Raw genomic sequence first — 18,459 nt, forward strand, 5'->3', positions numbered from 1 at the left:
TACATATGAATGACATAAAAAACACACACTCGAAAGAACAATAAAACGCAATAGGTGACATGATATCTATTCCTCACTTATGAAACCTATTTCACGCACTAATGAAACCCATATCACGCGCCAAAGCCGGATTGAAGGGCGCTAATGCAATCTCCCTCTACCCCTGACAACATTGCAAATGCTTCACATATTTCTCGGGTAATGTAGCGTTTGAAGCAGAACAAGATGGCTGTCCCCTCAAAATCTGGGGAACAACCCCAGCGCTACTCTTAACGCGTGCGGCCAAATTTCTATTTACTGCCAGTTGCGCACAAGCGTTGTCAAGTTCCCGTAGTCCGTCGTTGAGACAGCGGCCTCACCACCCCACGTAAGACATGCCACAAGAGAGGGGGTATTGTATACAATGCCCTATGTGCAGGTGACGAAGTTGCGTCTGTGCCGTGTGCAACATTCGAAACCTTTTTTCTCCTTCGAATTTGCAGCCTTGCACATCCACTTTATTGTCAACGGAGCAGAAAGTACCACCGGGATATTATGTTTGGCGGCCACTTTTTAAGAGTGCAGCGCACGCAGCAGTTGACAGGAACGAGCATGCAGAACCGTGACCGTATGTTGACGTTGTAGCTGGTAACCCGCTATTGTGAGCGCCAGTCGGTGCGTTCTGGCTGGCGGTGGCTGGACGAGACGGTGACTGAGCATTCGCACTCATCCATGACAGTGTTATACTCTCTTAAGAAGCAGATTCATAAAATGAGCTCCCGCCAGCACTCCGCGAGGAACACGAAAGTACCGACGAAAGTAACAGTTTCCTATGGTTAAAATGCCAGTGCAAATTCCAACCGGCGTCCCCAGCAGTGCGATTTTGAATCCCAGACCAAGGCGTCCTTAATTGCTTAGCCGATCAGCGAGGGTTAGGCTAATTATCGAGCAGTCCACTCCGGTATCGACAAGGAAACAACTTCATGTCCATCCCAAGATATGAAATATCGGCGCTTCCACTTTCGGCGATAGTAACTCTCGTCGTCGTGTTTCCCGTCGGCGGCCTCGTAAGAGTACGAAGGTCTTGCGGGGTTATGATGTCAGCAACACTGCCTTCCTAGGTGTGTGATTCTAGTTCCCCGCCTAAGGCTTGGGAACCTTCCCCGCGGCATACCTCCAGCGTTGCGCCGTTCCTGTGGACGATGATCGGAATCGGCGAGGCGGCAAGGGGTTTCGTCGAGAAGCAAGGATGTCCACCATCGCAGCAGGTGGACATCCAGCAGAAGAAAATCTGGGAAGGCAAATCTTGCGGTACGGGCAACGGCGGTAAAGATGACCTCATTTGCCACAGTGGTAGCATAGCGGTCGGTTGTCATTGGTGTGCCAGAGTTCAGTCTTCCGTACCTGTTATCCAAAAAAATTTACGGAAGGCCAAGGGTGTGTACCGGCGTCCAGTTTCCGTGGACAGATTTCGGCTTGAGGCATACAGCTGGACGCGGGGACGGTCGCAGCAGGTCATTGGCGATGCACCGCCGACACAAGATTTGCGTAGAGCGGCTGTGGCTGCTGCTCCGGGGCTGCCAACGTTAACGTCTGCTGGATTTCTTGGCGCATGATGTCGGCGAAAGATGCAGACGCCGGTTCGAACGAGGCTATTAGGTGCAGCTATAACTGCTCCCAAACGATTGATGGGGCTAGCTTCTATAGCTATGTCTGGATGGACGCAGTGCCAGTGGTGCTTAAAGATCAACCGGTTACATGGTCGTACATCGAGTAAATGGAGCTTTCAATAGCTCCCCGGTACCACACGAAGTACAACCGGTTATACCCAATTGCAACAGTACAAAAATAAGGCCAACCGGCAAAGAGAATTTTGTCCACACGAAGGTGGAGAGAAATTAAAGGGAAAAACTTTCTTGCGACCCACCGCCAGGGGTACGAGCCCGGGGGGACCCCTCTTGTCCCCCATAGGAAAAAGCCGGATAGGGTGGGTTGTTGGGAACGGGAACTTGGACATCGGAATGGGTTGTGGGAAAAAGGGTGGGAATGAGGGAAGCAATTTTGCTCCAATCCTTTTGTCTGACTCTCTTCCAAGACTGATTGCTCAGCGAGGGCATCAGACAGTGCCAATTGCCAAATATGCGGCCCCTGCCACGGGTTACCGCTCACCCATAGGGTCCGATAACTGGGCCCCAACTGTCGGAAACAGGAAGTACCCTATTAGTGGCGACGGTCGCCCCCCCCCCCCCCCCGACCCCCAGCTCTGCGGCCGATGCGTACTAACGTCCTCGATCAACTGTCTCGCACCAGGTACTCACGAATCACAACTGAAGCTTTCCACTATACACGGGTACTTGCAACACCTGCTTTTCACGGTCTCCGGACACCGGAAGTTTGTATGCGAACGTGAACGCGGCACTTGCTACTTTCGCAACTTGACTCCCCGGCCTCCTCCCACGCTGGATTACAGGGGTTCGCCATTTTCCCCCAGCCAAAGAAAGTCATAGTTGCTGGTAAGCCAACCACGTTCGCAAGGGCTGTTCTGCGAGCCCTTTTCTTATGTCCTCCTCTGTGCCTACTCTTTCGCTCAATGGAACAAGAGTCTTTTGGCATTGCCGTGGTGTAGCGGCTCGGCAGAGGAGATCGGTCCGGGCCTACTAGCCGTTACTAAGCCAGGAGAGTTTCCCCGGTCGGTGTACTAACCTCACCTTTCCTCGTTTTCCCCGCGCGGAACACCCTGTAGCTCGTGGTAGCACGTCCCGTGGCAGCCAGAGAAGATCAATCTATAGGCCCCTCACAGCAAGGTTACAGGGGGGCGCGACCCCTCCCCGGCCTCATACGGACTGTACAACATCTGGCCCCATGACATTTGGTTGCAGGGGTATGTCACTCCCCCCGACTTATAGCGATCAGGTCGCTGGCTACGCCAAAGCTTGCGGTTACAAGGGTCGCCAGTCCCCCGGCCTGCAACGGTTTCCCGAATTTACTCGGTATTCCCAATGCAACGACTGTACGCTTGCGGCACTTGCTACTTTCGCAACTTGACTCCCCGGCCTCCTCCCACGCTGGATTACAGGGGTTCGCCATTTTCCCCCAGCCAAAGAACGTCATAGTTGATCGATCTCGATCCGCTTTCCTGCTTCAATCGCATCACCAAGTGCCGGGCCGACATCCGACCGCCCGACCTCCGCGTAGGACCTCATTCCAGTTGTACCAGGAACCTCCGCAGTGGCGGCCGTTTTGCACGCTCCCTAGGCAGGGATTGTGCGGCCTCAACGATTCCTTGAGGAGGTCTCGTGGAATTACCGTACTTCCACGCTCTGGCCCCTATGACATTAGGTTACAAGGGTTTGTCACAACCCCCGGCCTGCAGACCAGTTCGTAAGTTCAACAGAACGAGCCCCAAGCTATGGTTGCAGGGGTGTGCACGCCCCCGGCTCGGTAGTGGTCAGTACGCATTACTCCTGCACTGCTCGTTCGATGGCTGTCGCCTCCTTGATAAAATTCTTCACAGTACGAGGGGAATTTCGTACCAGGCCAGTGAACAGCTGTTCTATTACACCGTGAATTAGGTGTCGCAGCTCCTTCGGCTCGGATATATCGGGTTCGGGTCTCCGAAATAGTCGAGTAATGTCCTCCCCCAACGTCGCGACAGTTTTGTTGGGATTTTGAATTCAGGGTTCCAGAAGGCGCTGCACGTAATCTCGACGTTATTTGCTTGGAAACGTTTCCTGAAGCTTCTGGTGAAATTTCTCCCACGACGCCAAGCTGGCCTCTCAGTTCTCGTACCAGGTCCTTGCACTGCCGTCAAGCGATTAGCACACATTCCTAACTTTTGGTATATGATCTCACTGGTTAAACGACGTGACGCGCTCAAACTGCTCCCGCCAGTCCTCTAAGTCTTCAAACATGTCACCACGGAAAGCAGTAGGAGTGCATGGCTGATGAAATGTTACCTGAGAGGCAACTGTTTGCTCCATTCCTTAGGGTTAAAGCACTTGGCGTCTTGGTGCGTCGCAAGTAAGGGGACCGTACTCAGGAGACAGGCCGAGTTAGCGGTGGCTAGTCCGATGAACCGGGGTGTCAACTAAAGGTGGCCGTACCGGGCAGCCAGGAGGGGTCTTGGGCATCAGGTGGTGCTGCACCTGGGCACCTTCACCAGGGTAGCGTAAAGAAAATACGTGCTCCGGATGGTGGGTGGGGGCCTTATAGTTCAATGATACTGAAAAACCAAGAGCAGCGGTGAAGGGCTCTAGCCTAAATGAGCTCTAGCAGCGAGATCGAGACACCAGTGTGCGCGATCCGAAGACGGTGATTTTGTTTGTTCTTCGTCGCCGTTGATCATCGTTACGTATCCCCAACAAGAGGGCATACTCTCTTTTAACACACGTGACAATATGCGCATGCGCAATTTCAACGGCACTATATACTAGGTGCATCTACAAACGGTCGATGACTGCTTCGCGTGCTGGAGGCTACTGCTAGATTATACATTAAGCCCGTTTAGCCTGTGCCGAACGTGTTTACAAAACGCGCAGCTTCCTTCAGTGCCGCCGTCAATGCGCGCTCCCTTAATAACCGTATGGACAGTCACGTTGGTCGTACGTGCCGCACATGAACCATTGCCGTTGAAGTGAAAAAAATGGCCTACGGAACTCGTCCCTAGAACTGGGAGACTCGCGTCTCTTTCATGCTAAGACAGCAAAGCCTCGTAATAGGGAAATGGGATTTAACGAACTAATGGATATAACAAAGCCCTCCTAATACCCTTGAAAGTCCCACAGACGCTCATGTATTTAAGACTACATTTTAATGAAGCTAAAGTGTCCTTGCAGTGGTTATGACGAACATTTTTTTACAACAAGTTTTACGGACCATTTTCGTACCCGTGAGGTCAATGCCTTATAGCGCGCGACGCTTTGTGTCGCATTACGGATGCCCTTATTCACAACTCGGTGTAGCGAGGGGCCGCCAACTACAGCTAGCTGAAACAGGGCCAAGGTGGCAGCTTTTCCGATGAAGTCGAAAAGCGAAAACACCCGTGTGTTCGAAATTTCGGGGCATGCCAAAGATTCCCAGGTGGTCAAATATATTCTGGAGCCCTCCACTAAGGCATGCGTAATCACCTGCGTAGCATCGGCGCTTTAAACACCCATAATCAATAAAAATCCAGGTGCAAGCGCCAGGCAACACACGCGAGGGTAGGCGGATCCCGGACTCCCGGTAGGGTGTCTGGATGTTCCTGCAGCCACTCTGCAGGAACATCCGCCACTCCTGCAGCGGCGCAGGCCTGCTGCGCCGCTTTTTTGCGCTCCCGATGACGGCGAAGACGGACTCAAAATCGCGGGGTCTGCCGAAAAAGCCATGATTCGCCTAGAGGAGAGGCGTCAAAAACCTATCACGGCATTTTCACTTCGAAGTGAGCCTCATGCTCGTGTGCTGTCGAATGATCGTGGATAAGCCGTTTGCGTGAATAAATTAACGATTCTTTGCTGTTATTTTCGCGGGCTGCTGTGAGTTTCGGTGGCGAATAAACCCTCTCGCATGCAAATTGTTTGCTTAAATGGACATTGGCTATAACAAACTAGTGGTTATAACGAAATGATTACAAATCTCGTTCAATGTTGTTAGAACGAGGTTTCACTGTAGTAGCATTTCGAGCACTGCCCGTGCGTCACGTTCTTTTATTTATTCGTAGGCTGCAACTCTAGAAGTTGCCTAAGCGATTACTCTCTTCCGCATACCTTGTAGCGTGAGAGGGAAGGCGCATATTTTGCCGCATCCTAATCCCCAGAGGCCTTGCTGATGAGCAGGATATGTCGCAGTTTTCGCGTGATCCCGGCATTGCCACGACATTCAGAACTGCGGGTTTTCTTCGTTCACAAAGTTGATGAAGTGTGCAAGTCTTCTGTGTACGTTGTGGGGAGCGCTTCGGCGCCCCTCGCCACGAGCTCTCTCCTCGGGCGCTCTCCGCCGCCGGTCACCCACCGGCCACGCATGGCCTCCAAGACTCCCCCGCGGACACTTTGCTGCCGCGGGACCTGGGGACGTCGGGCCCCGAGAGATGGCGCTGGCGGACACGACAGGCAGCGGGCAGCGAGGCGAAGGAGCGGGTGGGGGAGAAGAACCGCGCGCGGGGACTCGAACTCGGGACTCGGGACGCGAAGTGTGATGATGGTGTGTGTGTGTGTATGCCCGGACGGTCGACAGCGTTGGAGGATGTGAGTAAAGAGTTCTTTCACGCAACCGCAGTGTGCCTCATTCCTGGGCATGCCGTAGAGAGCAGGCCCACATCTGGCGCCCGAACGTGGGGCTGATGTCAAGCCCACCCGTGGACATTTGCTCTCTGCGGCTGCCGGGAAGGGGCCCACTGCGGTTTGGGACGGCATTCCTTTGTTCCGGGAAGGAAGCGCCATTTTGGCAGTGGGAGAACAGGGCTTTGAGCCGTGTAGATGCATGTTTGTAAATTAGTTTTGAGGCCAGTGTTTTAGTTTGCTTAGGTTTTACGATGGCTGTAGACGCCTGAAGTTTTTCTTGCGTTTTTTTTCTCTGTTGTTTGGGTAACGGCCTGAGTGGTTACATTGCGAGTGTATTTAGCGTTTGTAGGGATATTAGTCATTTGTGTATTTTGACGTGCCCCTACTGTAGTTTTTTTTTGTATTTTAATGTGGCTGTAGTTCAGCCCCGTTGGTCGAATGTATTGTCTTGACGTTCGTTTTTTGCTTCCATTATAGATTTGTGTGTGGAGTGTGTTTGTCGCGTTGCGTATGTAGTTAGCGCGGCTTCCTCTGTATTTCGCGTCTACAGTTTGGCGTGGTTGAGCCAGCTTTTTGTTGGGTAGTTCGCTGGAAATGGCTCCTACCACAAGGAGAGAGACGGGAGAGAAGGAGGAGCCGCAGGGCTCGGGGGGAGACTCAGCGGCCGCTGCGCAGGAGGCTGCTGGTCAGTTGCAGCCCGCAGATCTCGCCTCAATGATGAGGCAGATGACCGGGATGTTCGCGGAGATGACCCGAATGCTCGGTTCGGCGCCAGCGGCTCCCACCGCGGGTCCTGTAGTGCCGGTCTCGAAGCTGCGTTTGAATATCGAGGTTCCCTCCTATTCCGGCTACGGAGACGTGAAATCCGTTTGCGAATACCTGCAGCAACTGGATTCGTATCAGACTGTGGTAGGCGCATCGGATGATGACGTGCTGAGGCAGGTCCTGCCCGTGGCACTGGTAGGAAGCGCTGCGCGTTGGAGGCGCTGCCAACCGGCTTTCGAGTCGATGGCAGATTTTAAGGAGCGCTTCCGCGCTGAATTCCTGCCACCCGATTACGAACACCGTATGAGGGACGAGCTTGCCCTTCGCACGCAGCACCCTGAGGAGAGTCTCCTCGAGTACGTGCGGGCAATGCAGGAGCTGTACGAACGGGCCGACCCCGAGGCAGCCGACGCGGTCAAAGTAGCGCGCGTGTGCAGGCAATGCCACCCGCGTTTCAGACCGTACCTGCGAGGCCGGAGTTTTCGCAACTTGGAGGCCCTCGCACAAGAAGCGCGAGTAATTCAGGCGGATTTACTCGCCGAGCTTCACTACAGGTTGCCGCCGAGACCCGAGGAATCGCTCGAACCGGGTTGCGCCTGGACGGGAGGGGGAGACGATAACTCCTCGGTCGGAAGCAACGCAGGCGAAGGAAGAGGGAGGCAGGACGAAGCAGCCCGCTTGTGCTGGTTTTGTCGCAAGCCTCGCCACTTCTCCCGTCAATGCCCCGAGAAAATGCGTAGCACGCAGGGAAACTCGGATCGCCGGCGACGGTGAAGGACGGTGGCTCGTCGTCGCCGGCGGGAAGCGAGAAGAGGGGGCCAGACAGAGGGGGCGCGAGGGAGCCCCCAGAGCACCCCGGCGCTGGCGCCGATGGGCAACTGGCCCCCTCCGCATGTAGGGCACACGGGGACCCATCCTCGGTGGCCCCGTTCATGCGAGTGCAATTAGTCGGTCGCGAACTTTTTGCACTGGTCGACACGGGCTCGACGGTTTCTCTCATCGGGGACGAAATCTTCGAAGCCTGCCGGAAAAGAAGAATCCGGGTCAGGCCCGCCGAGACACCCTTGAGCTTAGCAGCGGGTTCGGCAAAAGCAGACGGAGCTGTGAGACTCACGCTCGCTTTTGATGGCAGAAAGCGCAGACAGCGTTTTGTTTGCTTGCCTGGTTTGTCTGTTCCAGTCATACTGGGCAGAGATTTCCTCTCGAGGGAGGGTGTTGTGCTCGACATGGGGAGGAACGGCTACCAGTACGGGCCGTAACCCCCTTTCTTTCCTTTCGCGAACGCGCCGATGCACGGTTTACAACCGCACGGGGCAAATAGACTCTACTGCGCTGCGGAAGGCCAGGGAGAGGCGTCAGGAAAGAGGAGTACTGATGTAGAAGCGATCGTCGCATCTTTTTCAGGATCCGATGATCAGCGCCGAGTGTTGGCGGAAAGTTTGCCCCCCTTATCGGAAGGGGGTGGCGGAAGCGCGCGCGCCGAGTGCAGTGGTTTCATGGGCGGCGCGGGCCACCCCGAGAGGGGGAGGAAAGGGCCGGACGGAGGAGTCGAAGCCGGCCGCAAAGGGAAAGCGGAGCGGCATCTCGCAGCGGCGCTTTCTCGCCCCCCGAGAACAGAGGCAGAAAGGAATCTGTCTTGGGGGGAGGTAGTGAGTAAGGAAGAGCTCATTGAGGCCCAGAAAGCAGACGGTCTGTGCCAGCGGGTGCTGAAAAGGCTAGCGGGAGGCGTAGCTTGCACCGGTAACGCTGAGGGGTTTGACGCGTATCTGCTGGGCGACGATGGCTTATTACTTCGCTACTTTCCCCAACTGGACGACGAAGAGGCGGTTTCATCCCCCTTTCGAGTCGTGGTCCCGAGGAAGTTGCGGAAACGGTTCATGCGGTACTTTCACGACTCAGCGCTGGCAGGACATGGCAGCGGCAGTAAGACTTACGACAAGTTATGCCGTGTCGCGACCTGGCCAGGCATGAGGAGAGACGTGCTGAGCTATTCCCGCGCTTGCCCTCTTTGCCAGGTAGCGAAGCCGCGCGCTGGGAAACCTGTGGGTTTCATGAAGCCAGTGGAAAGCAGCTACCCGTGGCAGATTGTAGCGTGTGACGTAATGGGACCCCTCCCAAGATCCGCGCGAGGAAACCAGTTCATTCTGGTTATAACGGACCACTTTTCTAAGTGGGTGGAGTTGTTTCCCCTTAGAAAGCTAGCGTCGGAGCGGTTCGTAGAGAAGCTGGTGGAGACATTCACTCGTTTCGGCTTCCCCTCCGACCTGATCACTGACAATGCTTCGTATTTCACAAGCAAAGTCTTTTCAGACTGTTGTCGAGCGCTGCACATTCGGCACAGGAAAACGAGTCCTTATCATGCTCAGAGCAACATCACTGAGAGGGTGAACAGGAACCTGAAGTGCATGCTGGTTGCGACAACCAAGGAGCATAAGGACTGGGACGCGCGTTTGCCTGAGCTGGCTTTCGCGACTAGGACTACCGTAAATAGGTCAACGGGTTTGACACCAGGTTACCTAAACTTCGGTAGAGAGATCGCTTTTCCAATGGAAAATGCACTGCAGTACCGGCGGCGGGTAACGCCCCTTCTCTGTCGCAGTACGCGGCTAGGCTCCGGGAACGCCTTTTGGCAGCGCAACGCACGGCTCGGGAGAATCTCGACGTGGCGCGCATGGAGCAAGCCGAGCAGTATAACAAAGGCCGTCGTCACCTTGTGTACAACATCGGTGATCTAGTGCTAAGGAGAACGCACCCACTCAGCAACGCTGCACGCGGTTTCAGTGCAGCGCTCGCACACAAATGGCAAGGGCCATACAGAATTACGGCGCAGACGACTCTGCTCACGTATGAGATGCAGTCGCTTGAAAGCGACGAGCTGGTGGGTCCTGTGCACGTTAGCGATCTGAAGGCCTATCATGTTCGCACTGGCGATGATGAAAGGGGGAGTCCCCCTCCGACTGTCAGAAGGATCGGCGATAGGGCTCACATCCATCGCTACGATTTCAGGCCGAGGTAAGAGCTCGCGCCTGCGCGTAACACCTCCGTTCGTTGCAGGAACCACGGTGGCAGAAAAAATAACACTCGGCGGGGTCCCAACCCCCCTCCGGGTTCAAACCCCAGCAAGCGTCGGCGGGGGCCCCCCGCCGGCAACGGCAACCAGGCCCAACAAGGGGGGGAGCGGCCGCGGACTCCGCCCGGCAGCGTCAGACCTAATGGCCGGGGGGGTGGTCAGGGGTGCCCGGGCCACGGCGGCGGGCCCAGCGTCGTCGACCCCCCCGGAACGAAGAAGCTGCGGAGCGCGGCCACCTGGACGGGGGTCGCGGACGGCGCGGCAGTCTCTTACTGCGCGCGGTCGCGTTGGAGGGACCAGGCCCGGCCCGAGCGCGGGGACGACCCGGAGGGGGTGCCGCCACCGTTCCGCGGCTTGACGCTGGCGGAGCGGGACGACGAGCCGCCGCCGGCGTTCTCCGAGGACGAGCGGAGGGCGCTGTGCGGCACCTGCGGCACCCTCGTCGTCAGCTGGGACGCCCACCGGATCGGCGCCCTGCACCTGGAGCGGACGGCGAGGAACCAGAGGGCGGCGCGGGCCGCAGCTGCCGGCGCGGCCGGCCTTCGCTGGTCGGCGCCGTCCGGGCTAACCGCCGGGCTCGAGGAGGCGGCCGTGCGGGTGTTGATGGCCACCCGCCCCGACCTGCTCACGGCCGTCGCACGCGGCCTGGTGTCCGGGGAGCCCTTGGAGTGTGCGGCGAACCAGGGGCTGGCGGGTGGCAGGCCCGCGCTCGTCGCCCCACCCATCGGGGCACCGGACCCGGCCCCCAGGAGCCTGCTGGTACACAGCGGGGCGGCCTGGCAGCCGTTTGCGGCCCCTCCGGGGGCGGCCACTGACGCCGGCCCGGGGCACGCGCTCGAGTCGCCCAGCCTGACGCCGGAGGACGCCGACGAGATGGACCTGTCGGAGGAGACCGCCGACCAGCTGCTTCTGGGGACGGCGGGCGAGGCTTGAGGGGGGGAGAGATGTGGGGAGCGCTTCGGCGCCCCTCGCCACGAGCTCTCTCCTCGGGCGCTCTCCGCCGCCGGTCACCCACCGGCCACGCATGGCCTCCAAGACTCCCCCGCGGACACTTTGCTGCCGCGGGACCTGGGGACGTCGGGCCCCGAGAGATGGCGCTGGCGGACACGACAGGCAGCGGGCAGCGAGGCGAAGGAGCGGGTGGGGGAGAAGAACCGCACGCGGGGACTCGAACTCGGGACTCGGGACGCGAAGTGTGATGATGGTGTGTGTGTGTGTATGCCCGGACGGTCGACAGCGTTGGAGGATGTGAGTAAAGAGTTCTTTCACGCAACCGCAGTGTGCCTCATTCCTGGGCATGCCGTAGAGAGCAGGCCCACAACGTTCACCCCACAACTACACGAAAATGCTATTGACGCTGTTACAAGGGACCTCAAGACCACTGCAGGCAGTCCGTGCCTGTACCTGAGTGCGTTTTCTTGACGAGGAAGAGTGTTCTTTTTCAAGATCTGAAAATTGATGGTTACTGAACTATGTGAAATATTCAATACGTTAGAAGCCTTGTTCTGTTTTTATATTCACGGCCAAAACTCCAGCACTGCTATTTCAGGCAGTTTCTCTTAGTCATGGCCGCGGAGGTGCCTATTTCTATGGTTTGCGCATGACTAATCACCTAATTTACATCTAGCTCGCAAATAATGCTGCAAGAGCGTTAAGGGCGAAGTAACATTTCAAGAATTAGTTCACAATTTGCAGCAATTGATGCACAACGTTTGCTCACGGCTCTACGCAATTTGCTTCGCCTGCTGGTAGTCCATTAGTAAAAAAGACATTTACACTGGTCTCACAGATTTCGCAGCTATATTGCACAATGGAAATGTAGAAAAATTCTTACCAGCGAGTAAGTAACTGTTCCGAAGACACGAGCTTGGGAGTCCGTCAAGCACGACGACGTGCAATTCACACTGCCACTGCAAAAAGAAGAAACCTCCGTGAGACACTTCAGGAGAGCACCAAAAATACTCGCTACGTTGACGCAGCCAACTACCACACCTAACCACGCATCATGGTCACAACCTTTAATCACCAAGAAAGCGAACAAGCCTCCGCAAATCTCTCTACCGAAGATTCGTCAGCCGTATAGGAATTCGCAATAACTCTCGCAGCTACTACTGCGCAAGACTCTGTCCCCATTGTCAGCGACTCTCAAGCTGCCTGTCGGTGGTACACCAGCAACCGCGTAGCACAGTCCTCCGCATCCTATAATAGTCGATCTCTAACACCCCATGACCTCTATAATCAATGGACCCGGAGGTGCTATCACTATCTGAAGACCACCCCAGAGCTAGAACGTAGAAAGATATACTCGAACACTGTCTCCTGGAACGCTGCAGTTTACTACCGCTCCGCGACAACTTGACAGAATAAAACCCAATTTACCGCCTGCTTCCAACGGACATATACAAACGGAACCTTCCTCTCTGCCATCTAACACACCTCCTGCTTCGGCAACTGCAAACTCTTCCCAGAACACTGCACAGTCTGTTACACGAGCTGGGAGTGGTCCCACACCCCTCACTCAATAACTCCCAGACATGACCAGTAGAAAGGCATGCTAGCCAGCCCGGACCCTGTCGACCAGCTTCAGCATGCGGACAGTGCCCGTTAGGCAGCGACCGCCCAGCGACATCTAGACCGAGAACTCGCATCGTCATCGGTCCAAAAGTAACTACTTATTCGTTCAAAAAAAGATTACTCTTCATTCTCGTGTTTGATGACTTCCGGCGTCGCGTGACCCACATTACATTTTCTAATCTACTTCCTGATTACGGAGAGATGCTCGCCCACCACTTTCGAGAAACTCGGTGTAGCCTCCAACCCGTACCCTGGCGGCTCTCCCGGGAGGACGCCACAACTTGGTGCGACTTCAGAGGAACACCGTCCTGCATCCCACCCGACTCCACCTTATTTTCTCCACCCAACAACCCCCCATCTGCGCTTACTGACCTCAGACTGTCAACCTATAACTTATAGACTGGGCAAGCCAACGCACCCCACATTCCCCTCCCTCCCCCCTCACCCCCGCTGCCCCAAACTATCCCCCGACCAGTCGAGGGCTTCACTGGCGACCTCGCGACCTGAGCGAAGACGATCATTCGGAGGTTAGGCCTCACGGATTAGGGGCTCCTTTCTCGGGGCAGGACAAATAAAGATTTATTCTATCTTTCTTTCAGTTTTAGTTATAAATGCGTAGCAATCTTTGCCGAGTACCCCCACAGCCCGGATCGTGTAGCGCCCTGCATTGCCACAAAAATGAAGATATCGCATAAGTTCGACCGGTAATCGCAATGATAGCTTAAATAAAGATAACTGGTCCAACAAAATTTTCAAAAACTAAAAAAATTATAAAATTAAAAAAATTACGGAAAAGGCCAAATGTATAACGCGTGGCATTTCCACAATAAGCCACTAACGTTAGTGTTTCTCCTGTAATCGTTATAACAGCGTAAACTCTTAGCTTTCTGTCTGCTTTTTTGTGAACAAGGCTCCCGTTCGGGGTTCCGAAACGTTATTGTTTTAGTTTCTCTTGTGGTCGGCGTCTTCTTTAATATGTACTTCAATGTCATTCCCGACCAGACGGGCGTCCGTCGAAGCCTCGATTTCATCTACCTCCGCCGGGCGTACGGCCAGACTTTCGTTACAGAAGTCCGCCAGTACGTCTCCTTGACCTGCCGCCGGTCGTCGTTGCAGGGACACCTCGATCTCAACTTGACCTGCAAAGCCCACGGCCTCACCCCCGTTCTCTACGCCTGCCTAGGCTGGTTCCCACAAACGCTGGATTTCGTGCAGTCGAAAAAGCGGAACGTTGTCTTCTACCAGCAATGATCCTTGACTGCCGAGCGAAGATTAGGTCCATGAAGAATGAAGCATTCTTTGCACGTCGCCGTCGGGAGCATCAATGTGCCGTGGACTTCCCAAGCGTGCAGCTACACGCTAATTACACTGCAAGTGTGAAGTCACGTCAAAGCGAGTTCTCACACACAAGTTGGAGTCAATGATGGCTCGTCATTAAAGCAGCACCCGCACTGAAAGTGCTAATGCCACGATCCATAATCTTTACAGCTACAAGCCGAATCGTGCGGAACTGGACGTCTTGCATTTGGGCCTCAACTTAATTGTTGGCCCCGCATCTGATGCTAAGAACGTGGTCTCTGCTGTGGAAAGGGTTGTCACCCGTGTGGAACCATCCCACTGTGATGAAGCCCGCACAAGGGTAATAGGTGTTCTTTCGAAGCTGCGTACCCGTGCTCGGGAATCTACCCTTACGTCAGATCAACGCAGAGCCATCAAGACCCTCCGAGATATTACGGACATCGCTGTGCTCCCTGCAGATAAAGGCAACGCGACTGTCATATTGAACAGGAGCGATTACGACGATAAAGTGCGCGCGTTTCTTTCTGACGGAGGCACGTATACTCGCCTTGACAGAGAGCTGACGTCAAAACTACAAAGGGATCGGCAGAAGCTACTTGCTGACGTCTTCCGGGTCATCCCTGCGCAACATAAGCCACTTTACTACAAGCTCTCGACGTTCCCGCACTATCTGCTCCACGGCTGCTGACCACATGGCTGACGTCTAACGTGTAAGTCCTGACCTCTCTGCAAGCGGCTACCCGAATTCCTTCGTGACTTCGGTGGAAAAGAAGCTCAATCGCGCTTCTGCAGCCTCACAAAGATGCTCAAAAACATGCAGTATCCTGTACATGCCGGGATAGTGAGACTTTGGCCCGAGTCCTGCGCCCGTACGACATGCATGTTGCCTACGTTCCTACCCAGAAGCTAAAGGACGCCCCCGTGAAAGTGAAAGATAGATGACCAAAAGAAGGATTTCCTGGTGTTTTGTACGAAGTGCCATGCGCGAACTGTGATAAAGTGTACATAGATAATATGCAAATTTCGAAAGACGGTTAAAAGAGTATGGCAATGACGTAAAGAAAGGAAAAGTGTCCACTAATGCCCTCGCGGAAAATGCACAATCGTCTAACCATGAGAGAGACTAGGGCAAGGCACGAGTTGTCGCCACCGAGAAGGCGTCGCCTCTACGCTGTACCTTGAATCTATAATGATACAGACGAAGAAAACCACTCTGAACCACTGTGAGGCAATCTTCCCCCCGCCTACGCGAGGTATTTGGGTCACGTGTTTCATCCTGATTAAACACTTAGCTTTCTGTCTCTGCTTTTTGTGTGCACAAGGCTTCCGTTCGTGGTGTTGCAACGTCATTGTTTTTTTTTCTCTTGTGGTCGGTTTCTCCTTTATTATGTACTTCAGAGTAAAAGGAGATAATTGGCGGCAGAAAGTTTTGAGAAACTAGAAAAATAAGGCAAATATAAAAAAATTGGTTGCAATTCACGCTGTGAAAGTGGTTGTAAAGCAAAGCTTTAAACAACACCCACAACGATTGTCCATGCGACGTCACTTGAATTCACCCACGTGGCTAAACAAAGAGTGAAACCAGAAGTTCTGCCAGCCGTTACTTGGAATTCTTGAGGGCGGCTTCCGGAACACAGCAGCAGCGTCGGCCACGGCCGGGCTAGAGCGGCGGGCGTCGCCGCTGTAGCCTGCCGGAAAGTAGGGAGAAAGAAAACGAAGAAGAGCGTCTTTCGAAGGGTAAGACAGTGGAACCTAGCCATCCCGACGTGCTAGCTTGGGGCTACACCATTGCGCGACACAAGCGTAGACAGCGAAAAACAAGGCGTGTGAGCTTAGTAATTCAAATTTATACCTATTTAAAGTAGTTAGTTTTGTATGTTTGAGAATTGCGAGAAAGCTGAGGGAACTTTATAATCGCTATTTATCTAAACCAGTTGCCCCTTTCGCATTTTGTAATACCTATTAAAACACAACCGAATTGGCATTCACCAATTTAGAAAACAGAGTCCCATTCGTCACAAGCAGTGCGCAAATGGTAGCACTTCTCTAGCGGCCAGATGTCTGTATGGGGTTTGTAGATTTTGTGTTCCCGCCCTGGAAAGCAATCCTTAACGTATCTTCGCCGTACTACCACTTAATTCAGTCAGGTGCGGGTTACCCAGGAGGTGCTGTCGAACAAGTTAAGAGAGCCGTGCGAAGGAAACGCTCAGTGAACGTGAAGCGGCGCCAAAACAGGCCCAAACCAACCGTCGCTGAAGCAGATGGAAGAGCCGTCCCGCCAACGCACCCGCCGCAGTGAGCAGCGCGCGCGGAACGCTGGGTAACCACTCGCCGCGCCATCTACACTGTGCTCCGGGAGTGAAAACCACCCTCCCTCTCCGCAGCCGCGTTGGGGGTTTTTTGTCCGGCACGCTACGAAGGAACCGTCTGCTGGTAGCGGCAGAAAGCGTTGCTTTAAAAATTACGGAAAATGGTGAACCGTGTAACGCCCTGCATTCCCACAATAAAGAAGATTTTGCGAAAGTTTTACCTGTAATCGTTAGAATAGCGCAAATGGAGATGATTGCTCGAACACAATTTTGATAAACTACAAAAAGAAAAGAATATAAAACAAATTGCGTAAAATGGCGAACCATGTAACGCTCTGTATTTCCACAATAATGCAGATTTTTTTAAAGTTACGGAAGCAATCGTTATAATAGCGCAAATGAAATTCATTGGTCTTACAAAATATTGATAAGCTAAAACATAAGAAGAATGTTTAGAAAGGGATAACTACAAACCGTACAACGCCCTGCATTTACACAATAATGTCGATCTCGGGAAAGTTCCCAACGTAAACATTATAGTAGGGTAAATGGAGATAATTGGTCCAACGGAATTCGAACAAACGAAAACAATAAGAAAAATATAAAAAAATTACCAGAAATGGCAAACCGTATAGCGCCCTTCATTTCCACAATAATGAATATTTAGTGAAAGTTTCCCCTGTAATCGTTATAACAGCGTAAAAGAAGATATTTTGTAGAACGTAATGTTAAAACGCGAAGACAATAGGTAAATGATTAAAAATTCCGAATATGACGAACTGTTTAACGCCCTGTACTTCTACAATAATGCAGATTTCGCGAAAATTCTTAATGAAATCGTTATAATAGCGTGAATGGAGATCTTCGCTCCAACAGAATTTCCTAAAACTAAAAATAAACAAAATATAAATAATGACGGGCAAATAGCAAACCGTGTAACGTCCTACCTTTCCACAACAATGCAGCTTTCGCGAAAGTTCCACCGGTAATCATTATACTTGCTCAAATGGAGATAATTGGTCGGACACGATTTAGAAAAATAAAAAACTTGGTTGTAAAGGACTCGCACCCAATACTCGTGGCATAAGAATGCCACGCAGTAGTAGACAATTCTCTTAATTTCGGCAGAATTTGTCTCCAAGTAATAGACTCTGCACCAAGACTATACTATAAACCTTTCTGGTGCGCTCTTCCAGGTCCCAAATACAAATAGATTATTATTGATCCTTATATCGCCCCCGTTTCACGCGGAAAGACACTACTCAGTAGGTTGAGGCATTGTATCTATGCAAGCTGAGTGTTTGTAGGACTACCATACAACCTATTCCAATCGGGTAGTTTGTTTTCCAAAATGCGCTTTGATGGTAAATATGCAAAACGAACAAGTAGTTGTGCTTTTTATTGAAGCCTCACTAGCACGCACGTTACCGCGCCAGTAAAGTTGTGGTTATAGCTCCACCCTCAGATACCACTCCAGCATTTTGTGCGGAAATTGTCAATGCTCCCGTAATCAAATATTCAGCATCAGGACAAGGTTTTCTTTGTAATGAGCCGAAAATGGCTGAGAGCGCGAACAGACGAAAGTCGAAGAAAAAAAAATTCAGTGCGTCTGCGGCTTGAACCCGAGTCCTACAGAGTGCGACCCCAACACGCACCCTCGCACCATCAATATGTCCTGGCTTTAATAAACACTCTGCAGAAAGTCAAGGAAGTTTTTACAAATGTGCAGCATTCTTATGCCGCTTGTCTTGAGTTAGAGGTTTTTACAGCCAATAGTTTTGAATTTTCTAAATCCCTTCCGACCAATTATCTCCATTTACACTAATATAACGATTATATGTTGAACTTTCGCGAAATATGCATTATTGTGAAAAAGCAGGGCGTTTCACGGTTTGCCATTTCCCGTATTTCGGATATTCTTCTTATTATTTTTAGTTTTTCAAAATTTTCTTCGACCAATTATCTCCATTTACGCTAATATAAGGATTACAGGTAAAACTCTCGCCTAATATGCAATATTGTTGAAATGCAGGGCGTAATACGGTTTGCCATATTCCGCGTTGTTTTTATACTGTTGTCATTTATTACTTTCTTAAAATTTTCTTCTTCAACCATTTACCTCCATTTACTCTATTATAATAACAACTAAAGCTGGACTTTCGCTTAATATGCACTATTACGGAAATGCGGGGCTTTAGATTGTTCG

At 52.7% G+C, this 18,459-nt stretch overlaps 1 protein-coding gene and 1 long non-coding RNA gene across 3 annotated transcripts in view; both read right to left on the bottom strand.

The window, feature by feature from the left end:
- Nucleotides 1-18,459, bottom strand: part of LOC144162553 (receptor-type tyrosine-protein phosphatase kappa-like) — a 616,238-nt gene that overhangs the window by 224,169 nt on the left and 373,610 nt on the right. The gene's annotated exons all lie outside the window — the stretch shown is intronic.
- Nucleotides 11,905-18,459, bottom strand: part of LOC144161916 (uncharacterized) — a 40,169-nt gene continuing 33,614 nt past the window's right edge. Inside the window, exon 3 of the long non-coding RNA XR_013320528.1 lies at nucleotides 11,905-11,981. This is a non-coding gene — a long non-coding RNA (uncharacterized LOC144161916). The remainder of the gene's footprint in view (nucleotides 11,982-18,459) is intronic.

This window comes from Haemaphysalis longicornis, unplaced genomic scaffold (genome assembly GCF_048455015.1).
Source record: "Haemaphysalis longicornis isolate Haplotype H1 unplaced genomic scaffold, Haemaphysalis longicornis Haplotype H1 scaffold_12, whole genome shotgun sequence".
NCBI classification, from domain to species: Eukaryota; Metazoa; Arthropoda; class Arachnida; order Ixodida; family Ixodidae; genus Haemaphysalis; species Haemaphysalis longicornis.